Below are 26,787 nucleotides of genomic sequence, written 5' to 3' on the forward strand. Positions count from 1 at the left end.
TACAAGATAACAGAAAAATGTTAAAATAAAATGTATCGGTAGCAGAGCTAACAATGCCATCTGCACAGCCCTCCTTACACATCCCACTATAAAGTCTAGTATTTGAATGTTTTAATCTCTGCTGTAACATATTTCAGGTGACAATCTCAGTGCCTGTTTTTTATGGAAATTTTCACCTGAAACAGTTTGGTGATTCCTTAGTGTTTATGTAACACTATACATTTTGCTCATGCTCAGTATTCTGGGTGTTCTTCATTTTAAAAATAGCTTTTGAACTAGGAACACTACATGATTTTGTGGAAATTTGCTCCAGTTCCACTATGCACCACAGGCTTCACATTGTGCCTTAATCTGCACTGGTCCCTGGCACAGGGCACAATTTTATCATGTAAGGCACAGATACACTTTTCTTAAGTGACTGCTTATATAATGCTATTATAGGTCAGTGTAGGTCTCAGTCTGTTGGTGAGATGTTTGTGCTGTTATCTGAGCTGGGAAACCAAACATAGGAGTGATCCCTTTTGAGTCCTAAGGGCATGGAACATGGTGGCACATGTTGGAAATTCCTACGACAGTGGCAAAATGCTGACAGATTAATCTACACCTGGCCTCCAAACATGCCTACGTATGTCTCACTGAACTATAAATCAAATATGTTTTTACAAGTTTTCTTCTTTTAGAAATCACTCAGCAGATATTTTGAGCTCAAAACAGGATCCCTTTTCCCGTAAAAGTGCCAAGCCCTTTTCAAACCATGTTAAGTGAGGAGCAGATTAAAGTATCAGTTGCTTAAGCATCCAGAGAAGCAACATTACAAAGGAGTATCTCTAATGTTGCCTTGTAGAAGGTAAGTCAAAGAACCATCACCCATTATCACTGCAGAAAGCCTGTAAACTTCTTCCAAACAGCTGCTATTACATTCTACAGCAGCTGATTTGCACAACGGGCGTCTCTGTGCTCACCCAGCTGCAGTGTGCAAGTCCTACCACAGAGTTAAACTCTGAGGATGAAAACAAGTGTTTTCACAAGAGCAGAGCAAAGAAGTTTGTGTACCCGTTCATGAACATACAGGTACATCTCCTTCCCCAGCTTCATCAGAGTTGTAAAGGAAACATCCTATCCTAAACTATTTTCAGACAAGCCTATCAAGAAAGCTAAATAACAGGTTTTTAAAAACAAATATGCTAGGACTTTCCTGTCTGGAAAATAGATAGCTAAGAAGTGAGATTACAAAACTGTAAAGAAGAGATGACTTCACTGATTAGTCGCTGTCTCTCTGAATACAAAAATTTAAAAAAAAAAAAAATTAAAAAAAAAAAGAAAACCCAAACCAAAACCCAACCAACAAACCAAACGCCCCCCAAAAAACAAGCAAACAAACAAACAAACCCCAACCCCTTCCTCCCCTCAAGAAAAATGAAACAAACAAAAAACCTAAACCAAAAAGAAAACTAATGCAACTAGGAACTAGCAGATTTGAAGGAACAAATGGACACATTTCTCCACTCAGCTTGTAGCTGAGCTGTGAAGATCCTTACTAAAATAGCAAGTAGGATCCTAAAATTTTCAACATCTGCATGTTCAAGGAAGAAACTGTAAACTTTAAGGGAAAAAGTATTCAAAGGTAATAAATATCAAGGTATTTATGGTATTTTCAACCCACAAGAAACACAACGCCAGAGCAAGGCACATTATTCAGCGATTGCTCCACTCTGCTGTTCTTCACTGTGCATTTGGCAAGCAACCACTGGAGATAGAGGAGATAGGATACAAAGCTAAAGGAATTTTAGGTTTCCACTGGTGCAGCTATTACTATTTCACAATGCTTTTGGAAAGACAGGCCTGCAAGGAAGACAGACATGTGGTAGTTCAAAATATGTTTTCTACTACAAAGTAAATTACAATTTATTTAATTAGTCAACCTAGTTTTGTTATCCCTTGTCAGTACATCACAAACTTAATAACACTTGCTATGTAATACAAACACGGTATGAGCTCTTTCCTCTACTTTTAGTACAGCAATACTGGGCAAGCTCATGTCAGTTCACAGCTCTGTGCCAACAATTGCTATTTTACTGCCAGATGAAAACCCAATTTATGTACAATGTATACACAGAGAGCTCAGAAGGAGGTGTATGGCAGAGGCAGCATGAAATTCAGAGTTCTGAAAGGTGTAAAGCCCTCTACTCTTCTCTTGAACTCTACCCTGTCTTCTGTCTGTAAATGGCACCTCAGGCTCACTTACAAATTACTATATAAGCACCAGTGTGGGAGTGCAGCCAAGCATAGGGAAGTCTGAGCTGCATTCCCTCTTTAGTCCACAGGCAAAGTAGTTTCTTTAGTATCTTTTACAAAAATAGGCATTTTGTTGGAAGGAAAGACATACCAAACAAAAGGAGAAACAGTTTAATAAAGTCCCTTAACAAGTAGTCTTTTAGGACCAATAAGACTGATACGTATCCCCTTGTGAAAAAAATCCTCCTAATAATTTTTCCATTACCAGAATAAATACAGCACTCATGGTGGTTTTTTGACTGCTCTAAACCTACCACTTCCAATAGCCAGTAGCAACTGGAAGTTCCACAGCCAACCTTTCTGAATTCCAGGCAGAGCTGTGACAAGCAGGAGTCATTTGAAGAACTAAAGGAACAGAGTATTTCCTGAGCTTTTGCCATAGGCTTATCCTGCTGCTGAGATTGTACCAGAGACAGATGGAAAAACATTTATTACAGGTCATGATTTGCCCCGCTCCACACACCAGCATCTCCCTTGAAAATCTTGTGGAGCAGTTCCTGCAGCATTTACTTTCCCTGTGATTGCTGAATTACACCTGAAGATAAGACAGAGGATGCAGAGGTGTGGGATCCAGTCACTGATAGACCATGATGAGTTTGAGAGATGAATAGGAGGGATGAAGAAAAGAGAAGGGGCTATCATGGCCTGTAAGTCTGTAAACTCTCAGAAGAGCCAAAAATACTGATTTTCAATCCCTCAAGAATCAAGTCTGTGGCACCATTTCTGAACACTGTTAGAGTGTGGTAGGGCACAGGACACAATAGGAAGAAAACGTGCCTAGTGGAATAATCTAATCCAAGTGTACAATTTCAGTGGAAACTGAACACACTTGGTGCCAGTCACTTAGGAAGGTGAGAGTCAAACAAAAGGTAATGCTAGGATTTTTAAGTCCAGTTTGTAAAAAGACAAGAGCTAACATTCTTGTGATGGGAAGATCAAAGAAAACATTCCCTTTCATGCTGTTTCAGGGCATGGAGTGTCTCAGGTTTTGTCACTTAACCTAGTGACAGAAATCTTTTTGCACTTCTCATTTTCTCCTTTTCTCATCCTGTTCTTCCCTCCCTAAGGTCTTTGTTTCCCCTGATGTATTCCTTGCGTTTTTCCTCAAGGTGCTTTCACAGAATCACAGAATGGGTCAGGTTGGAAGAGCTCACAGTGGGTCATTTGGTCCAACCCCGCTGCCCAAGCAGGGCCACCCCAGAACACACAGCACAGGACTCTGCCCAGATCACTCTGGGATAGCTCCGTGACGGGAGACTCCATGGGCAATCTGTTCCATTTCTCCAGAATCTGTTCCAGTCACTGCACATTAAGGAAGTTCTTCCTCATGTTCCTGTGCATAAGTTTCTGCCCCTTGCTTCTTGTTCTACTGCTCAGCAGAACCTCATCCATCCTCTTGACATCTTCTTCCCTCTACCCCTCTTTTCTTTTATTTTCTCTTTGATATGCCACACTGCTTGACTTCAACCAAACATTGCCTCTGATGGGCGCAGAGGGAATGAGACGTGTAATTTCTGAATGGCAGCAGACTTGCTGAGGGACAGACGCTGGTGCAGTCCCAGGACACAGTTCTGTTCTCTATTTAGGACCAAGAGTTCCCAGCAAACCTCCTGAAGTGGGATAGTGGAAATGAACTATTAAGCCAAATTAATTAATTATTTAATTTAAATTATAAAATAAATTAATTAATTTAATTAAGCTAAATCCAGGAGAGGAAAAAAAAATAAACCCAAAAGATTTACGAAAGGATCTATCTTGATATCTTCAATTAGGGTGCATCCAACAGCTGACCTGCCTGCTCCACAGGGAACACCGAGTTTTTGTTATAGAGACAATATAACTCACTACTAAAACTCAGAAAACACATTTTGGCAAGCATTGAGAAAGAATATATGAAGCACTAGGAATAATTAACATTAGGAATAACATATTAGAAGGAAAATCTTCATCATGAGGGTAGTGAGGCACGAGAACAAGTTGCCCAGAGAAGTAGTGGAAGTTGTAGATGCCATGGATGATTCATGGAGGTGGTCAAAGCCAGGCTGGATGGAACTCTGAGCAACCTGGTCTACTGAAAGATGTCCCTGCCCTGGCAGTGGGGTTGGAACTAAATGGTCTTTAATGTCCCTTCCGACCTAAGCCATTCTATGGCTCTATGATTTGTGTGAATTCTGTTTTGTCATGTGAAGTCCAGAAGGGTCCATGAGAACCACAGCTCTGTGACTGTGAAAACCTACCTAAGCATGTTTAAAGACTGCAACAATAAACAAAAACAAAACATCAAACAAAACGCTCAAGTATTAGAAATAAAAAGGTATCAAGTCCTTAAAATACTGCAAAGCTTTCTCCACACTGCTGCCACAGAATCCTTGTCATCCTTTCAAAGTTTCTTGCATAAAGTGGGTGTTGCAGCATTTAGTCATTTGTTACAGACTATAAATGGATTTACTTTTTGTCACAGGCACTGGTGAGAAACCTCTTGTTGACACAATGGCAATTTCTTCTATGAAAACTGTATTTTAAGTTCACATCAAAGATACACTGAATAACCATTAACATTTCAACAGCTTTTTAGAAAGCTGGGTTGTAAATTAGGCATGTCAAGATGATAGTGACTACTAAGCAGTTTAAGTCCTATCATTAAAAAGGACACAAATTAATTATGAAATGAACACAGGGTGCGGCCAGCTCTGCCATGCTTACTCATGCAGAACAGGGTGTACCTAGACAATTCCCCCATGGGACCCTTCTCCAAAATGTACTACAGGCCTGTTCAGATTAATTTGAGAAGAAAAATGTAATAAAATACTCCCTCTCTAACTTTTTAAAAAGCTAACACGTTACTTCTAAGGAGACCAAACTAGCGCGCTTCTGGTGCAGTGCCTAGGTTTATCTCAGCCACTAGCAGATTCACGTTTTCTTTTTCTGCAGCTCTAGTGCACAGTGAAAAAAAACCCACTTATGTACATAGAAAGAAAATATGTTATAAATATGAGCCAATCTTCCTGAATTCCAACTGCAACAACACTGCCAGGATGGGAAATGCTTAACTGCTGGCACTCCATATGTCCTTTGCTTTGACATGTGCTTTGCCAGTGAGATTTACATCCCTTCGTCATGACGCAGCAGACTGATGAGACAGAAATACCGTTCCAGTTCAGGCTCTGGATGAAAGCAGACTGTAGGGATTATGCAGAGTTTCTGTGCATTTCTTTGCCAGTGTGATCTCAAGCCTGAGATTTATCTGAGTGTATCACAAACCTGTAATTTGCTTCCTGCCCTTATCACAGAATCCACTCTTCAAGTTGTGCTCAGCCCCTTTTCCATTCAGACTGTCTTTATCTTTTCTTTGTGTGTCTCCACAGGCAGCTGTGGAGGTGCCTTCTCTTTCACTCTGTTTAGAACAGTCCAGCCTGGCTCTCTGGCTGTGTACCCAGCACTCCATGTCTCAGCCAACACGGACCCTCATCTGCCCTGAAGTTACACAATGCAAGATCACCTCTAGGGAATATATGCATGATGTTAGCAGCAGCAGATAACAGGTACAGGGTGTACAGTGAGCTGGTTTCAACTGTGCTTCAGGTAAGCTTATTCTAAAGGACTATCCAAACAAAATTTCAAGAATATTCTCCTCGAATATGGAGACATCACTACAGGAAGGAACCACAAATGCGTGGAAGTGCTTCAATAAAGCATCTACAGGGCCACCGAGATGCCTTCAGCTCACATCCACACAGCTGCATAAATACAGCTTGCCTGCATCCCTTCCTCCCAGTTTAGGTTTTGTCCCCACTAAATTTGAACCTATTCCCTCCTCCACACTGCTTTGGCACCAACAAAGGGGTCACAGAACGCACACAAGAGACAGGCTTCCTGCTCTTGCTTCCCAGGCTTGGCCACATCCCAGCCCACAGCAGCTGGCTCTGGCTGCTGCAGAAACTCTGCTTCATCTCTGCAGCCCGGGGACACAGCGTGCTCTGACACCCTCCATCAGGAGCACACACAGGCTCGTCAGTGCTAATTGCTGGGAGAGCCTAAGAAAACTGTGATGTCAGGGTCTTTGGAGATCTTAGTTTTTAAGTGCAAGCAAGTTTCTACTGAGCACACAGTAGACTGAGAGTTCTTGCAGGAACACCAAAATTTGAGCATACACTCTCACATACAGAGTAAAAGAAAATTCCATAGTAAACTACAGGCAACTGTGAATTTTTCAGTAGGAAGACTGAGACAAATCGTAACTGCTTAACATGTTAGCACCTGCCTACACTCATTCTGCCATCAGTGAGCTTAAAAGTGCAGAGGAGGACATAAAGTTGTGTTTATTTATGATGCATTTCCTGATGAGAATGACAACAGTTTTGGTTAGGAGGGACACCTTGTTTAGCCTCACAGCCTAAGTAGGACCTTCTCTGAAGTTAGATCAATATGCTGAGGGCCTTCCACTATCCTGCTTCAAGTATTTCAAAGGTGGAGATCCTGTGTCCTCTCTGGCAAAACCTTTTCTGTCTGCAGAAGAATGTTTTTCTTACGCTCATGCAGGTCATCTTCTCTTGCAGTTTTGTGAACCATTTCCCACTTTTTATGTATACCTCTCGGAAGAAACTGGCTTGTCCATGAGAGCTTCTGTAGGTAACAGAAAACAAAGCCAGTTTCTTCCTCTTCCCTTGTTCACCATATGTTCCCACCCTCTACCCATCCTAGTATCCCTCCACTGGACTGCCTCCAGCTTGTCAGCAATATTTGCAATTATTTATAAAGCTCTCCAGATTGCTCAATCCCACAAGAACACACTGACTTAACAACAGTAATATAAATATTATGAATTCATTTTACAGATTCTTCATGATTCATTAAAGAAAATGATTGCAAGCAAAATAGTTCATCTGGTCAGTAATTACCACACAGTACAGGACAGTTTCTGTAGGTGTGTTGTACAGTAAGATTAAAACATAAAGCTTGTGAAATAATAAAACTATTATCTTAGAAAACATCACAAGGTATTTGTGTACTTACATCCAACCTGAAAGCACGCTGGGTGTAAGTACTGGGTGACAAATTTTGAGTGGCTCCAACATTTCTTTTAGAATATTCCACATACAGCAAAGCCCCATATTTCTGTGAACTGAGATGATATTGATGTGCTTCGGAAAAATATTTCTGAAAAACCTCATTAATCACTTTCTACACTTAAGAATTGGAAACCTTACTTGTCACTGAACAACAGTCAGTTTGTTTGAAGTGGTCTACAGAGAAGGTCTCCAAATTATCCAACTCTTGGGAAACAAAAACTGATGAAAACTCCTCCAGCATAGTAAGGGCAGTTACCTTATCCTATGGCACTGTTCTGTAGCCCTCACAAAGGATTTTATGGATTTGTCAGGTCACAGTGAGTTCTTGTTGTTATGAAGCCTAACTCCTCTCTTTTCATTGTACAGAGAAACAGTGAGGAAAGCTGGAACCACGTGGCACCAGTTCTGATATTCCCAAAGGACAAAAATTATGTATTTCTGAGAGTGCTTGCCACTGCAAGCAGGGCTTCCAACCTCATTCCCATATTCCTAATACCAAAACCATTGTTAATGGCTTCGGGTAAATTCAAGTCCAGGTTTCCTGGAAGCATCCTTCCTCCACAGAGTATTCCAGAAGGGGCAGTGGACGGCTGAGATGGATCAATACCACCTGACACTCCTTATCCATGTGACACCAGAGGTGCCACTCTAGCCCTTTGGTCATGCAGTTATGGGTCACTGCCTATCAAAGGCTCTGCACTTCAGTGCTCATTCATGATCCTACCTCTCCAATTATGTATAAAAATACATTTAAATCTCTTTCACAGAAAATAAATTTTAAAATTAAGTATTTTGGATTAGTCTACAAAGTCCGTTATAAAAATGTACTGAAAACACCAGTATTTATAAATTACAGCCTATCTAGTACATAAAAAACTGTAGCCATGGGGTTGAGTGAGAGTTGCAGAAACTTTGCAATGTAACTCCATATATTTATAAGTGTACTATTCTAACATCATAATAAAACCACAACCACCACAAAAAACCCCCATAATTTAACAAAAACAACAACAAAAGACCACTGAACCGAACCAAACCAAACCCCAAAAGTTTTCAAAATTAGCATTTGGAATTGAGTGCCTAAGTATGTTGAGATTGGTGCAAGTATACTTAAAGGCCCAATAACAATTTCTGTCAAATATATACGGTCAATTACTGTATTCTTATCATCAGAAGTAACAGAACTACCAGCAATATAGTAACAACATTGCTAAAAGATAGGATAGAAAAATATTTTTTGTTTCATTTTGTGTGCTGCTATGTTCTTTATTTCTTCTATGTCTACTGGTACAATCATTAATATCCTTGCACCAGTCTGCCTCCCATACACAACAGTGTGATAGGAAGAGAAAAAGGAGAAAAGGAAATGTGGACATTAAACCACTGTTAAGCTTCTCCATTTGTGGAGAGGAGGAAAATGCTTAAATGTTTTAAGCATAATTTTGAAGACTAATTACAGAGGCATATCTTCTAACTCCTATGCATTTTTGACAAATCTAAATAACGGATAAAGACTGCCAGTGAAGAGAAGGGGGGTCATGTGCCTGATGTGCAACGTTACCTAAAAATCCGTAACAGCTGCCCCATTTCCCTCCCTATCTTTACAAAACAACTGCTTAACTCCCCTAACAACTCCCTGCTTCAGCTTCACATACTCCTTTCCTATCTGGCACAGCACCTTCTGCTATGATTTCCAAATGTCCTCTTGACACAACGCTTGTGCACGTACTGCTGCATCTGTTACTAATTAAGGAGGGATATTTAGGCTGGTTGGAGAATGACGCTCTTTGGCAGGGAAAGGAAGCCTGCAAGTTAGAAACACCTTTTCACTCTATTCCTGTGAATTTTTATAAACAGCAAAACAGAAAGAAAAGAGCCTGTGAACCCTCTACAGAAGGCCAGTGTATCTGTGCAGATTCAGGTTTCTTCCCAAGATGCTGGAAAATGATTTTTTTTTCTTTCCTTTGAACTCCCAGTCAGATTGGCATTTTTCCACACACCTGTCCATGACCAACCTTTTCTATCAACAGAGTTGTAAAAACTCTGTCTAGGCTTTCATAGAATGAACAAAGTGATACTACCTAACTCGGCCAAAAACTATAATATGGCACTGTGGAACAGAAGCAGCAGAGAAAATTATCAACTGGTCAGGAGGTGTGCTGAGCAGACAAGAAAGCATTTATAGCTTACATTAGTTAATTTTGCAAACATTTTGGAGCATACTAGCAGGATATTTAGCACCAACAAAAGTGTTACAGTAAATTATTGTATGTTCTTGCCAGTGTTAAATGGTAAAGATGGTGCTGCTAATGCCACAACAACATCCCAATATAGGACAGGCTCTTCAGAGTACTGCAGCTATCGTATTCAGTAAGTTTGTACTTCATCTTGCAGGATTCCAATACCCACAAGTCATAGAGATGTGGTCATTTATGTCAGCAAAGGTTTAACTAATTGAATTCAATTTTAGATACCCATGATATATATAGCACAGTCATCAGCCTTTACAATCGGTGGAGAGAAAGAGGAGACAAGTAAAATCAGATGGACATCTACTTTATGATGAGTTCAATCATGGTTGAAGCATGCCTGTCATTCTTGTGTTACTGTCCATCTATCTCCAAAGCATCTCTAGGTACAGGTGTTGAAAATTTCCCGATTTACTTTTGGAACCCAGGTAAAGTAAGTCTATTGGTGACAATTTTTTAATTCAGACACTGGGAAGGACAGCTGAAAGAAATTCTTTGCAGAACCTACAGTTAAAGAAGAGCTGCCAGGGGATGTGAACGTCTACAGCAGCTTCAGCTGTGGAGACCATGGAAGTTTTGGAATTGGTGAAGGCAATGAAGATGTTGCTGTAATGGAAATTCTAGTTAGACACAAAAATTTGGTTTTTTGCCCCACAGTCAGGGTGGTCAAGGACAGGAATAGGTTTGCCAGTTTGTGGAACATTCAAAACATGACAAAGCCCTGAGCAACCTGATCTAGGTTTGAACTCAGCCCTGCCTTCAGCAGGTGGGTGGACTAGAGACCTAAAGAATTTTCTTCTGCTTTAAATTATTCCATAACTGAAGGATTCCATCACTCGAAAGGGCCCATAGAGAACAGATGAGTAACTGTTAACTAAGAAGGCTGTGGTTCTTCAGTTTAATAAAGTGGGCTTCAGAAGTTCAGCTTTGGATGAAAACAGTAATATCTGGAGATGTGGTGAGAACTGCTAGGGCTTTACTGAATCAAGGCTTTCTTAAACATAATCACTCCAGACACATTTGAAGACTCAAGATCATTTTTTCCCTGCTGCAAAGGAACAAAGAATGAGTAAACTCTGACAAAAACACTCAAAACAATCTTAAATATTCTGCCAGACTCTGCACTTCTTGATGAGCCAGCATTTTGCAGCTTTCATTTATACAGTATTTTCAGGGTGTCCCTGATTTTCACTTTCCTCATATTGTTATTCTTACCCTTCCCTTCCCTTACTTCAGCTCTTTCACGCATTTTTAGTCCACTTCAGCCATACTCTGCTGTCCAGTTCATTCTTGACTTGAACTGCAATCCTAAAAATAACTTTATTACTATCTCTAATATGAAGACAACCGATGAAAACATTCAGTTGAATACACAAAAAACCCCCCATGCACATACACACTTGCTGCTTCTGTTTCCACCTAGTGGACAAATGTTTAATTTGTCCTAACCTTCCATATACTGGTCTGTTTGTTTTATCCCCAAGATCTTTACACAATTCACAACTGAGCTAGGAAATGGGTATTTGTAGAACAATGTATGAAATCTTACTGAAGACTTTTCATCATAATAACATCTAGAAATAGGCCTCTCAGACATCTGGCAGCAAGACTAGGGAAATGAGAGTTGCACATCTCTATAAATGTACCATAAGCATTTCCAACAGTAAATTTTACTGTTTCCTCAGAACCTCTTATTCCAAACAGAAGAAAACAAATCTGAAAACCACTTCTTTAAATACTTGTGCTTCTGTCAGTAAAAAATGGTGCCACTCATTAAGAAGGAAAAACCCTTTTTATGAGAACTGCAAGTCCTACTGACAAATGGAACAGCTTATCATGTTCAGGACAAATGTTTTAAATCAACAATTAGTGACAGCTGGCAGACATTCAGATGTTGACAAAGAAAAAAAACATCTCCAACTTCCATCACAACACTCCATGCAGAGTCCAGTTGTATCTGCTCATAAGACCAGGCCAAGCCATGATTTGTTTTGAGAGTGGACTGCTATTTAAAGAATCACCTTAATAAGGATGCTTAATTCTTCTTAAAGCAAAACAAGAATGTCCAGCTTGTGATGGCAGACAGAAGGGTCAAACCAGCATGATGAGAAACTCACTATTTCCTAACCCTGAATAGAATTTGTTTGCTTGTTTCTGGAGGCAGTCTAGCTCAAAGCATTAATGCATTTATGTTTTGTATCCCAGATTTCCAAAACATAGGAATGGGTTCTTATGCTGACTGTGGTATGTACAGAACTTGTGTATAGAGCTCCAGATACTGATCAATAAAAATTTCACCTTTTTGTCATATTGTTTTCTGTTCAGAACACCTAGTTGCTACAAATTCCTATATTCTATTAGAAAATAAAGAGCCTAAAATGCTTTTTTACTTGAATATACTCTGCATTCAAATGCAGAAATCACATTTCAATAGCAGTATCAGCCTTCTTCATTTATCCCTCCTTTTACCAGAAAGTTTCATACTTAATTTACAGTTTTTAATTGCTCTGGTCTTCAATATTTTCTTTGTTTGCAGTTCCATGTAGTACTCAATGAGTGCTCTATACCATGGATCTGGCAGAATTGGTATCCTTCAGCACAGATCACCATTTCCCATGTTTCCTGCTTTGAACCACTTAACAAAGTTGGTAAATTTCTCTCATGAAGTAAAATAAATCTCAGAAGTGCCTTTAATTTTGAATGCTGTTGGGTGCAAAGAGTTTTCAGCTCCTTGTAGAAGGAAATTAGTACCTACAGTCATACTCCATCATTTGAAATGTAAATGTTCTGTCAGAAATTAATGAACTATCTGCATAAGACTATAAACAGCAAAACAGAGCAAGAGTGAAGATCTGTTCCAACAAGTATGTAAACAGAAATGCAACTTAAAATCAGCAAACTCTGAATTTGCAGTTCTTTTAGAATACAATGTTGGTTCTACCTTTTAACTTAACACATATCAAATTATGTAATTATCATTACAATTACTAAAAGAGTATTGCTCTTGATAAGAGTGGTCCACTGTGTGGTTAGCTCTCTATCTCACCCATCACCATTCAACTCTTCTCCTTTTCCATTTTTCTTCTCTCTTATGTGGCATGGAACAATCTTTCAAGAAGCACCCTGCAGTGAGCATCTGCAGAGAGCACACTCTCTTAAGTTCAGTATTACCAAACAGCACAATCCATACCATAACATTTTCTTCTTTGCACATTTTGCATATATTTTTTAAGCTTCAGGCAACATTTAAACCATTCTACCAGAAAAGTCATTCAGAAAAGTCAAAGTATTCTCAAAAAATACTTTTGGTAAATAAGTGAAACTGTCAATATCTGATAGGAATTTTTGATCTCAGCAGACTGAAAGCTAATAAAATATAAAGAGTGTTACGAGATTTACAAACAAAATCTCTCTACTTCATATGTTCAGTGAGGGGAATAGCATCTGAAGTTAAGTAAAACACAAAATTAAAAGAAAGACAAAAAACATTTTCTTCCACCCCTTCCCAAAACACCAGATCTGACTTCCATACACAATGATCTATTGATATTCCCTTCCAGTAACTAAAAGTCAGAACCAGATGTTCTCTGTATTACCAAATTATAATCTGTCAGTATAGCAAATGCTTTAAAACATCACTTTTATTACTTATATAATAGAAATATGCAAAAATCAGTAAAATGAGAAACTTGCCTCCATTAGGATGTTAGTTATTTCTCTGCCCAGTCTGCACATTGTCAATCATCACAGCTCTTCTTTATATTGCTGTTTCCCTCAGCAGTTAAATGAAACTAATACTAATGAAACCTGTTGTCATTCTGTATTAAATCTCTATCAATTATTTTGATAGTCTCAAATGTAAGGTCCTCTTTAAGAAGCATATACAGCAGTTGTTTTTGCCTCTATATATGGTTCTGCTACTATGTCTGTGCTGTACACGAAGACACCAGGAGTTTTTGAAGGATCATTTATCACAACACACTGTACTACTACTACTAAAGTTGTCCACTTCTTTTGAATCGAGTTGTAGCACTAGCACAGTTTAGGGACTTGTTTTCAGATGGCATTGTGTCTTGCCTTGAATGGATGACCAGGTCATAATCCTCCCACAGTGGTGGCTGATGAGATTGCTTTAAATTAACATGCACTGCTAACAAGTACTTGACAACAGATAGTCCTGTTAGAAAAAAAGTGGTGATCCAAGTTCCACATTTTTTTTTTTTCGTTTGGTTTTGGTTTTGTTTTTTTTTCTCAACAAAACTGCTAAGGTTTTATTGATCTATTTATCCAACACTATTGTTAGCTTTTCTATTAACACAAATGGGAAAACTGGAAAATAAGCCAACTACGCTTACAAAACAGTACAAAACAAAGACTGAACATTGATGGCAATGACTGAATTTTTTCCACATAACTCAAAACTACAGAGTGAAAATTTGGATTTCATATGCAGCAGCAGGTTTGATACAATTCACTATGTTCTGTTTTATCTTTGTGGGTAAACTGCTCAGCTGCTTATTTTTGAGGAAAAAGAAAAAAAAACAAACAGCACAACCTCCCACTCTTAGTCTCTAATTCACACAAAATAAATGCTCTAAAACCTAACAACCTTAGATAGCCATGCCTTAAGTTTCTCCCTTAGGAAAACTATTTTCAGTTCTCTTGCTAGATCAGATGGGACCAGCTCACCGCCAAGAGCATGTGTTCTTGGATGGGGCTGCAGTTCTTGAGGACGGATAAAGCTTCCTCAGCTGGAAAAAGCTGGCTGCAGAAGGAACTATGAGAAGAAACACTGAGTGCTGCCCATCCTTGCTCTGAAATTTTTCTTCTGTTTTTTTCCTGTGTTTGTTTTTGTTTTGTTGTTTTTTACTCTAACTGGAATGGCACTCATTTCATACCAAGAGCAGAAGAGGAGCCAAGGACTCCCTCAAGCTGGCTACAGACTAGACAATTTCCAGTATTTTTTGTGGAAATAGCAGAAATACCAGAATGGAGGAGAACTTAACAAAACAGGAGCTGCCCTTATTCTCTACTACATTTCTATTACTCCTGCTCAATAACTGAATTTTCATCTGGGCACAATGTTTTTAAACTCTAGCTTAAGGTTGGCAGACAAACAAAACCACCATGGAAAAGATGTCTGAGACCCTTACTCTTCTATATCTTTCTTTTAAAAATTGGCTCTGCAGTATTTGTCTCAATCAACTATTTTTGACCGTGTTCCTCCAGAAAGCTTGTGTCAGATGCAACAATTAGTATAAGAGGGACTAGACCCAACCAGAACTACTTTCACTATTTTGCACACACTGAGACAGAGTGTAAAATTAGCCACACCAGTGGGCTTCTTCTCTCCAGGGTACGGCTCGATGCAACCTGCGTGCTGCCATCAGGTAGTGTCTGCACACAGCAACCCAGTGGGTCTCTGTGAGCACAAGTGAGACACCTTTGCTGCTGAGGCTCTTGATTCTTCATTTCAGGACATTGACTGTAGGAGCATCTGAGGAGTAACAGCTTGGGAAAACTGAAGGTGAAGGAAGACCTTCAAGGCATCTGTTCCAGAGCTTTGCTCATCCTTACTGGCCTTCTCTGCACTTTTCCAGCTCCGCCGCATGTCTCTGGTGAGGAATGGAGCTGTGACAAGCAGTGAGCTGACTTTCCTGGGGACAGCCTGTCTCAAGAGAAAATCCCATCTCCGAGTTGTAACATTTGGAGTGCATGAATTCATGTGCCATGTTAGGGCTGTATTTTGCCTACAAGCATCATTTGAAGTATCATTTGCTAATGATTTATTACCCAGGCATTTGCCTTGTAAGGACTTTCTGCAGCTCTTCAGCTGTTCCTTTGTAGTTTAGTGGGGCAATGACAAACTTCTTGCTTTGCAAACTCCAGCATTTGCCTCCTTTGCTGAATTGTTTATGAATACACAGAAAATAACAGGTTCCAGCACAAATGTCATCTCACTGACTATTGCTCTCTGTTATCTATTCTGCCTGTCAATGCAAGTACTGCCTCCCCTGTACCCCTGAGGGATTAACTTTTCCCAGCACAGATGTGAATGGTGTCCCTCCTATTAATGGTTGCTTTACAAGCACCTACTATTTTGTGTCTGTACACTAATGACAATTCAAGATGAAAATAAAAAAAGTCAATAAATTGCAATGAACCTATTAGGCTTCCTACACTTTCCTGAACTGAAGTACTCCCCCACTCAGCTTTGCTGTTTTGGCACACTGTGCCTACCGCTTTTAGGGAAGAGCTGTGTCCTGGTTTCAGCTGGAACAGAGCTAGCTTTCCTCCTAGCAGCTGGTACAGTGCTGTGTTTTGGATTCAGTAAGAAAATCACACTGGTGACACACTGATATTTTAGTTGTCGCTCAGTAGTGCTTACCCTATGTCAAAGCCATTTCAGACAGGAGGCACTGTATCTGGCCCACAAAATGTAATTTTTGGGGCTTTCTGAGATTTTTGACATTTTCTAAGATTCATTCATTCTGCAAGAAATGTTAAATTAAATTAGCGGTCTCAGAAAATAACAGAAAAAGGAAAAACACTAATTCAGCAGGAAGACTGAATCGTGACTTGGGCAGTAGTTGTGATCCAATGCTGTCCTGGAAGCGTGTATTTTAAACTTTCCATACTACTTCATCTTTGAGGATAAAAGAAGGATTTCAGTTTCAAGAGCTCTCAACACACACCACTTTAAATACACCAGAAGTAATTAAAAAACAGCAACAACAAAAAAAACCCATGCAAATGGAAAATAAAGTCCCTTACAGTAAGAAACCTCCCACAACATTGAACTTAAATGCTCTATATGTATTTCTGTCTCCTCCAACGAGATTTTGTTTGCTGTATTTTGCTGTGTTTTATGAACGACTATTTTAAGCTTCTAAATTGCTGTATGATTCACACTGATGATAAAAGCCAGCAGAACACATCTGAACTTTGCACACATCCATCTCTCCTTGTTTTTAATGGTTTAGAACAGCCCTAATGTATTTACACAGGTTAGGCAGCTTAAAAGCTGGAACACGGGAAACCTTTGGGCTAAGCTCAATATGATTAAAGTTCACAGTAATGGATGAGAAGAAAAATAAGAACACATTGCAACAACAAAAAAATCTAAAAAACTGTTTTGCAATCACTCAAATAGAAGAATTTTGTTGTTCAATAAACAACTAAGTACAGTTTTCTCACTTGTTAAAAATACTTTTATTATAAAATTTTTCTTGATTTTTCAAAAGACAGTTTGGCAAAAGGAATAAATATTACATCTGGAATACATCCTTGTGTAGTAGATTTCATGCTTTAAAGTAACCCATACACCTAAGAACCCATCCTCTCCAGTAAGGCACTTTACAAAATGTAAGAAAAATTAAGTCCGCTAGAAACTCTTGTGCTCGTGGTTCTACAACTACGACTATGATATGACAAGCATCTGTAATTGTATTTCAAAGAATTGAAAACAGAGATTTATCTACTTGGAGATCTATAAAGGTATTTTAAGTGGTCCAAGTAACACATAAAAAATATTATGGTAACTCGTAAAAAATACAGATAGCAGTTGGATAAGTTACCTTGAGGGTGGAAAAACAAAAGTCCTCTTCTTTTACAACTTCAATATTGATATTTCACTAAAAAAGGTTCTTTCCAAGATCATGAAGTCTTTGTAGCTTGAACAGGTTTCTGTCTCATTTATGCAATTCAATTTAACTAGTTCTTAAAATTATTTAAGAGCATTTAAAAATAGTGAAACTTTTATAAAATATGTTTTAAATTCACATTCTTTTTGTAAGGTCTTTTCCTCATTAGTAAATTACTCAAGACTAGGAAAAGGAGGTATTGAGCATCAGCTGTCCTACATACAGAGGTGTTTTGTACTCTCACTTTCAATATTACACAATTGATTAAGTTGGAAAAGACCTGTGACTGAACCCCTCCTTGTCAATCAGACCATGGCACTGAGTGCCACTTCCCGTCTTTCCTTAAACACCTCCAGGTGACTCCACCACGTCCCTGGGCAGCCCATTCCAATGTTTAATCATGCCTTCTGTGAAATAATTCTTCCTAATGTCCAAGCTAAACCCTCCCTGGCACAGTTTGAGGCCATGACCTCTTCCTGTCACAGGTTGCCTGGGAGAAGAGACCAACCCCACCTGGCCACACTCTCCTTTCAGGCAGTTGTGGAGAGTGATAAGGTCACCCCTGAGCCTCCTTTTCTCCAGACTAAACACCCCCAGCTCCCTCAGCTGGGGTTCCCACAGGACTTGTCCTCCCCAGCTGACCCTTCACCAGGTCCACTGCCCTTCTCTGGATTCACTCCAGCACCTCAATGTCCTATTGGAATTTATGCTGTCAGTATGTACATTCATTATAGGCAAAATATTATAGTTTTTGTGAGCTCTCCCCGTTTAAAGCAAAATTATCATTTATAGAAAATGCAAGCATAGCAAGAGTGTGAGAATTAGGTGCAAATCACCTCTCAAAATCCCACTAAGTACCTCTAGTCACCTTTAGTCATCTGTAGTACCATAACATAATCATAATAAAATAAAATAGTATGTGTAGTCTCTATTCCTTCAGACTTAAAATAACTTTCAAAACGAAAAAAAAAAGGAAAACAGGGGAACAGCCTAATGAATTATACGAAGTCACACAATTAGGGGATCATTAAGGCTCATCATGCTCCTGTGACAGCTGTGGCTTATCCTTGGGAAAGGACCTGCTGGTGGCTAAAGGTACTCATGCACAAGACGAAAGTGCTAGACAGGAACAAGTGCTAGCTTGCTGTCTCAAATGATGCTAAAATTAACATTTATATTAATCCAGCCAGTATTTGGGTATGCAGAAGAAATTGGCAGGTTAGACTGTTTTGAAGTCAGGGAGGGAGCCAAGCATTGCACTCTACCACTGGTGTTTCTTTCATCTCACTAAACGGTGCCAAATTCACAGTCCAAAGAAAATGTACCTCAGCCAGTGACAATGCAGCCTTTTCCACAACATTTCATCAATATGTTTGAATGTGCTTCACACAGATCTCCTTTGAAAGGACAATGGTACTGTGAGAGAAGTCTTTGTTTCTAGACCCTAGTGACTCTATAATGCTGCTTGCTAGCAAGTCGCTTGGCTTCAGTGGCAGACATAATCAAGCTTTTAAAAACTAAGCAGCTTAAAAGTAAGTAGAATTTATCAAAAAGTATATCTAGAATTGGTTAGAGCACCTGCTTGTCCAAGTACCTTCCACAAGCAGTTGTTGATTAGCAGAAACCATGTGCCAGTGACATTGCCTTCTGTCCAGCAGACACCTCGGTCACTACCTGCCACCTGGGATGGCTAGGTCACTTCCAGCTTCTCCAAACTTCAGTCATCTGAGCTGGGATTCTCCAAATCAAGTGCACATCTCACAGTGCAAGTATTTTAGAAAACTTCACACAGGAAAATACAGCCTTGTACAGGAGTACAAGAAAAGGGGAAAATGGGTTTGGAATTCAAAACACAATACTTTCTTCTTTGAAAAGCTCCAGCATTTGCATTTTTATGTTAGCATCATATTTTATTCTGTGGGGAGTAGGGCTGCAGGGTCACACTGGCAACGATTAAAGCAAAAGTGAAAATTTCCTAGGACTGGCTGTGCCTTCCTGTCAACTCCGAGCACACAATGAACTGAAGGAACACCATGGGGTATTTCTGGGCATGTCAGCACTGGAGCAGCCCCGTAAGACACAGTGTTCCAGGTGGGGTTGATGCTTCCAGAACTTTTAATATGAAAGGCAACCTTTCATAATTCAGCTTGACCATGTCACACCAGGGAAGAAACATACATACACACTAATGTGTGTATGCTGACACACAGATGGAACAGTGTATCTGAACACAAGCTCCATTCACATATAAAAGTGTGGGTGGCCATTTCAGAGTTTCCCATGGCAACTATTAGTTATGGGCCCATATTAGCACAGGTCCTTTCCTTTTGGAAAAAAGCATAGTTTCTGCAAGAATGCAGATTCATGCAGAAAACAAACATGCACTGGAGGGACACGTCAGTGCTTTCTCTGCTTGTGGGTGGTGTCTTTTACCTCCTGACAAGCACAGCTTTCCCTGACTTGGCGGAGGAGGCAGCCTGCCAGCTTCATGATCATTGGAAGAGGAGATACAATTTTCTGTCATTTTGTTCTGCATAATAAATGCAATGCTGTTGACAGCGGATATTGCACAACCTTAGCATTTTCATTCACCATAATAGCTGATAAACTCAGATTAAGAAGTTTATCCTTAAAGTGCCTTCAACTTTTCAACAGAAGACAGGACACAGATATTAACCAAGTTTCCAAGGACACAGAGGAGTTTCTATGCCACAGCCAGATGCTGAAAGCTTGTTTCAGACCAGTGTCATTATTACAGAACTATTACTCTTCCTGGCATCACAGGTATTTTGCCTTCTTTAGGACAAGTAAATGGCTCTAGAAGCTCACCCATTTCTGCCAACATGCCTCAGCCTTATCTGGACAGCTCAGATTATTGCCACCTCTTTGCCTTTCTGCTGAAACCAGTGACAGGTATGTCTGTCAGTGACAATTCAGGTAAATGTTTCCCTCCGAGAAACAAAACAAAAAAAATTTTGATTTCACACCAAGCAATTGAGAACCACCCACGTGAACAATAAAAAAACCCCAACTAACCCCCCATCTCACTTATGCCTTAGCACTGAAATAAACACCTGAGAACTCAGGACTGCCTGAACCTCCTAGGGACATATCTACCCTACAGCCATCTCAAATATGGAACAACTTTTATTCAACTTTTTTTTAGGTATTATTTGATTTAATACCTGAATGTTGCCTGGATTAAAAGGAAGGAATGTTAATTTTTATGCACTTTTGTAAAAAATCATGGCTTTCTAAATGCTGCATTTAAATGCCACAGTGCATTAACAACCAGGAAATGCTTTGAGATTTTCCCACATATACAAATCATGACAGTTTTACATCCAGTAGCAGTATGATGGATTCAGGGCTTTTCTAAAAGTAATTTTTTAGAAGACTACAGCAGCTTTTCATAAACTACAACTGAATGCATGATGGGACTCCCACAGCAATTACAACAATGTACAGAGGCCGCTTCTCTTTAGGTCAGCAACTGCTACCAATGTAAGCCATATATTATTTTAATCAGTTCCCACTTGCATTCTTACAGGGTTAAGAGCCAGATACTAAGGCTAACACTCTGTTTCCTTTAGGAATAGCTATGACCTTGGGAAAAACAATGCTGTTTCTAGAAAGCCAGTGCTTATATATAGGTAGCTTGGGATTACTGGAACGGTTAATTGTATTTCACACATCTTTGCAAGTTGCTGAGATGTGAAACCCATGAACTGCAAAGCACTGACATGGTCATAACTCATGTTTCTTGAGAAATTTCCAGGGGGTATAATGAAATTAAATAGCAAGGCCTTAACTGTTGACACTTCTCTAAAACAGAAGAAAACACAGCCTTATTCTCTTAAGAAAAAATGCCCTTTTTTGGCTTAAAAAATAGGAACAAAAAAAACATTGAATTCCAGTGCTAACATGCTCTCATAACTGAAAAACAGCATTTAAAAACAATTTACAATCAAGTCTTCTGTTATAATGCTGGACAACACAGACCAAACACTAACTCTGATAGATGTAATCCTTTCAGTCCTTCCTGTAACTAAAACTGCTTCTTGAGACAATTAACTAGAAAAACTGGCGTAGCAGAGTATCAGCACTACAGTATTGAAGGGCTAAGATAACATGTCAGATTGGGAGCTCTGCAAGGAGAATATAGTTATTTTGAGATGGCCAGGACTTCTGGAAAGAAACCCTCACCTCCTGTAGAACACCAACTGGAAGCTGTCATTCACTTATCTCAACAAAACATTCACAAGCTTGTACCACATGCAAACGTGCCAGATTATGTAACGCATGTTCCTCCTGGCAAAAAACAAATGTTTCTTGACTCAGAAGCAAGAAAAAAAGGACAAACCAGAGAAGAATCTACTTTAAACTGTGAACAGTGTTCACAGCCTTGGAAAAGTACATAATATCAGCTGCATGTTTTGGGCCACCACATGAAATTCTGACAGCTTTGTCTCTGTTACTTGTCTTAACGTGAAGTCTCTGTCAGGAGGGTTCTTGTAATATTATTACAAGTATTTTTGTGGACAAGGATTTAACTCAATTGGCTTGGTCAAGAATGGGAGGTAAACAGAGTCAGCTGTGACAGCAGGATAGCCTGAAGAGCTCCCAATGCATCCTTTCAAGAGCAAAGTCTTCCCCTCTACATCTCTAAAGTATGGCATAATCCAGCCAGGACTTTAATTGTGTTCTGAAGGTCCCTAGGTGTGTTGAAAGGCATGTGACAAGAGTACAAGGAGATACCTTGGGTTTTTCTGATAAACTTCTACAGCTTCCTATTGTGCAATAGCTAAGAAATCAGAAAGGAAAGATAATAAATTATTGATCTCACAACTACTTCACTACTTGTGGAGCTGTCCTAGATGCTTGTCTTTTTACTGCAAAGTGGCTTAACAGATCTTCACAGCATGAAGGCTGAGCTCTGGAGCCAGGTGGAGATATCCTTGGGTAACAGGTCAGTTTTAGGCAGGACTATTACAGTACAAGATAAGACAACAAGTTAGCAAGACCAAATATCCTCTACAAATCCATTGAAGAATACACTGGAGAATGATACAGTTTACTTGAAAGTAAATTACATTGTTTATGTACACACACCAGCATTTCTGACATTTTTCCCCCAGGTTTTATACCTCTCTCCCTTTAAATAAACCACTCAAATTTCCTTGGCCCTGTGAAATAAATGGGTTTAATTAAGTGGTGGAGAATAATCAGACCAGTGACTTACACTTCCTGACGCCTCACTGGGACAAACCCCAAATATCACATAGACTATGACAAAAAATTCTCTGTGTTATACTCCACCCTCAACCATTTCTGGTACAGGAGCTCTCTAAAACAGACACCAAAAACTTGAGAAGGCATTTATTTTCCTTGCCAAACCACAAACCACTAATAATTTCCATTCCTTTAATAATTACTTTTAACTTCCAGAAAAACACTTCACTGCAAACAAAGATCAACCCAGGATATATACAAGGATTAAAACAGATGGTTTGAATTAAAACCTATACAACAGTAACTATAGTTGACATCAGCATTTTTACCAAAGTAGTTACATTGACTATTAACTATTTGATAACTAACAGCAAATACTAAATAGATCACGTTAATATTTATAGTTATTACCTACATTTGTTTCTTAACACTTGAAGTTTTCCTGTTAAAAGTAAATTATCACATTATTCTTTGTTCTGAATAAACAGACCAGAGAGTAACACAGAGAATTTTTTGTCATAGTCTATGTGATATTTGGGTTTCAAATAGACCAGACACAAATTCAAAGGGCATAATGACATTATTTTACTTGTACAAGTTTTTTGTTGAAGATTTACTGTTTATTAAATATTATGTTTTTCCTGTTATACAGTAGGCATTAGGTAACAAACACAGAGTGTATTTTAAAAGCAACATGATGCACATAGTGTTTGTCTGCTGGGCACCTAATTGATCTTGTTTTGTCTTTACAAAGTGAAAAACAGAGGAGAGTTGTAGTACATACAGATTCAATAGTAAATGCTTGGTGCAAGTCAGTTTTCAAATTTGCTTCTGAAGTTTCTGTGTCAGCCCTAAAGCCAAGACTACACATCTCTAGGGGAGTAATAAATAAACACAATCCCAGACCAAATAAAAAATAAACATGTTTCCTTTCAGCGTGTTTCTCTGAATATGCTCAGGGTACAGTGTGGGATAGCCCAAAGAAGACACATTTCTTGGTCTGGGTGAATCTGGCACTTCCCTGGGCAGCTCCACTCTCCCATTCCAGCAGGGCTGTGCCAAGCGTTTGTGCACACGGCTGGAGGGCTCCAGCTCCATCCTTCTCCATCACTCCCTTGGCGCCTTGCAGAACTGCACTGCCTTCCATCCCGACCTGCCACACAGCTCTACCAGCAGAACACATCTCTATTTAATCCCTGCACAATGTATAGACAGGAGATACCCCTGGGTGTGGGAGCTCATTTGCTCCCTTTTTTCCCCTTTTGATGAATTCTTGAATCCATACAAGTCCTTCCATTTTATCTCTGGTGTTTTTGAAGAAACTTTTGCTCACAGTGCTGTATCAGGGACTCTCACAAAATCCACATGGCAGGGAGTGAACAACTGTCTGTCTCCCTGACCAAATTAATGAGAATGAAACACAGGACTGAACTGGCATTATGTATGGCTCTTTAGACAATACACCAACTTTATCAGCCTACACTATGGCTTTTTGATACCCCTTTGCACCAAATGACTTAGTAGAAGACATTTTATTATCTGTAAAAAACCACCCCTGTACTTCTAAACAATAAAGTCTTCACTGCATTATGCAGGAAGAATTCAAAATCCCTAGCAGAGTGACAATCTGTTAGATGTTGCTAAGAAAACTCACCATTGCTGTTACTACTTCATTATGCTTCTACAAAAGGTGAGAACAGCAAGTTGAGAAACCTCTATCTTGTTAAGTAGCATGACTTGTTCAATGTTCAGAAGCTAGAGAGTCATACTTTGCAGCCCTGCCTCTCACCTACTGCATCATTTTTCCATAGTTCATTTTGGGCACCTCTCCAGTAGTACAGAAGGGAATCAGATTATGATAGCTCTTTTATTCTTCAAGGGGAACCTTGCCAGAAACTTGTTGTAGAGGGTCACACCACAGCCAAGCTCCCCAATGGTATCTCATTCCCATTCCCCTTTCCATCCTCAGAAGCTGAGAATCACCTGGGTACCAGTTTAGTGTGCCAGAGTGTAACAAGGAGGACTGGGCCAGTTGCCAGGGTTAGAAACAGGGAAGACTCTGGAGCCAAACTGACCAAAAATCCCTCAAGGGTGGAATTAAGTTCACTTCAGATGGTGGCTCCAGTTCCAAAACTACCCAACTGTACTTAAAGTTCTGCTGCAACCCTGAGAATCATCTAGTTCTGCTGCAAGTGGTCGTCGGTGCAAAGCTTTCAGAGTCACTTTGTGTGACTCAAGAATGGCATCTTGTGAATTCCTGCTCTAGAATTGTTTCTTGTTCACTTCTGATCCCTTGGAACAGTTGAGGGGAACACCCAGTTTTGCCAAAATATTGCTGAGGTGCATACAATACTCCTTCATTTATACTGATAGAAACAAAGTCTGTTCAATTACACCTCTCCAAATTCCAGTCACACTTTTACTTTGTTTCCAGTACAATCGCCACTGTCACAGCATGGGAAGGGAATGTGCAACATTGGTCTCTTGTGTTTTAAACAAGGCAGTGTGAATTACTGCACAATAACTGCATCACTGTTAAAATTAATGAAAAAGTCATCCTTTTCCAAGAGCATTTCATTACATACTATGAATATGCAGCAACTAGCGGTTCTTTTACCTGTTAGAGATAGATGATATTGAAATAAATTTCCTCTGTGTGTACTTTACCGTATGGAATGATTAATTATAACTGATGTAGTCTGCTTTTATAATACACACTAGTGTTTATTTGCTAGAGTTACTTTTCCTTCCCCTTTGCAGAGTTAGTTTATTAGCTGCATTAATTTGGCTAGAGCGCTACACACTGTTTCTCTAATTCACATTAAATACACAATTAAATTTAAAATACAAAGTGGAGTTAAAGTAACGACTGTAACTAAGAATTTTCTCACTTGTTAGCTTCTTAGACAGTGGTAACAAACTGCTGTGCAAGGTTTTGCGTAATTTCCATTATCTGATCCTCCTCCATAAATACACAGGCTTCACTGGATGTGTGGGCAAAATTTTGTGTTTCAAACTGGCCTCACTCCTCTGAAAGCAAGCCACAAGTGGCAACCATCAGTCAGTGCCCCTGGGTGCAGCTCTGTCCTAGCAGAGGAGGAGCAGCTCTGGTTCACAGGAGGACCAGTGTGTGTGCTGGTGGCTAGGCTGCAGTCTGTAAGCCTGCTGGGGAGAGTAAAGACCTGCTGGGATCACAAGACTTGCCTTGGGAGGAAGAAGGACTGACTTCTTCTGACTACACCAGGCACTAACCACTGATGAGCTACTAATTCTTGCAAGTTGCCTCAAAACACAGCAATCAGAGGACAGCAGATTGGCAAGTCTGCGTTTAACATAGAAGAAAATATGCATTGCAACAAAAGAGCAATGAAGGAAATACACACAATAGCAAGAATACTAAGGATTACAGTGATAACTGGATAGCAAAACTTTGGCATTTATGTTATTTTTTTACAGGGTGCCTGATTGAAGCTGACTGTCCATGAAGTGTTTTTGTCACAGCTTGCAGGTGAAGATATTCAAAGGCTTGAAAATCTTGTAAATGCTGGAGTCACAGATGTGGTTTGGAGGACAGGACAAAGGAGACAAGTTTCTGCATCCCAGGTTAGCATTTAAAACATTGGATCTATTCAGATACAATCCTAAAAACAGACATTTAGGGACACAATTTCAGGCTTAAAATACCTTAATATGCTTTTTATTTTCTGAGTTTTCTTATAAAATATAGTCCTGTCTGCAATTAATTTTCAGCATGTGTTTTCCACATTTAGAAATCCCAATTCGATTTCTGTTAAAGACAGGCAAAGTGAAATACTTTCTTCTCCATGAGATACTGTCACAGGCCCAGACAAATGGTTTACCTGAAATATATACTACTGGATAGGAAGCAAGAGCAGTAAAAGTAACTCAGAAGTGCATTTCCTTGGCCTTCCCTCAGATTTTTCTGCTAGTCTTCAAAGTCATCCTTAATCCCAATGGAAAGTGATGATGGAAATACTATTTTTCTCTGTGCCAAAATTAATCTTCTCTTCAGCCAAAATGGCTTAACCAGATCACAGAGGTATAACTTATGCTTCTCTGAGCCAGGGTTTCTGATTCTGGCTTTTGGAATGTGTCTGTAGCAATTTCTTCTACATAATGGAACACATTTCTTGCTCAGAAACACTTAAAATAGACAAATAGGGCAACTATTCTAAAGGCTTTGTTTTCAGGTGGAAGTTTTAAACCTGCCTGCTCAACACTTCTGCCCCCATCCAGCAGGATGCACCACACTTGATCACGGTTTTCAGCTTCTCAGAT

At 39.5% G+C, this 26,787-nt stretch overlaps 1 protein-coding gene across 2 annotated transcripts in view; it reads right to left on the reverse strand.

Moving 5' to 3' along the window:
• The window catches only part of GHR (growth hormone receptor), a 119,282-nt gene that overhangs the window by 32,244 nt on the left and 60,251 nt on the right, over window positions 1-26,787 (reverse strand). The window lies entirely within an intron of this gene.

Source organism: Pseudopodoces humilis, chromosome 4, assembly GCF_049639895.1.
Source record: "Pseudopodoces humilis isolate 2021_Gansu_Grassland_sample_001 chromosome 4, ASM4963989v1, whole genome shotgun sequence".
In the NCBI taxonomy this organism is placed as follows: Eukaryota; Metazoa; Chordata; class Aves; order Passeriformes; family Paridae; genus Pseudopodoces; species Pseudopodoces humilis.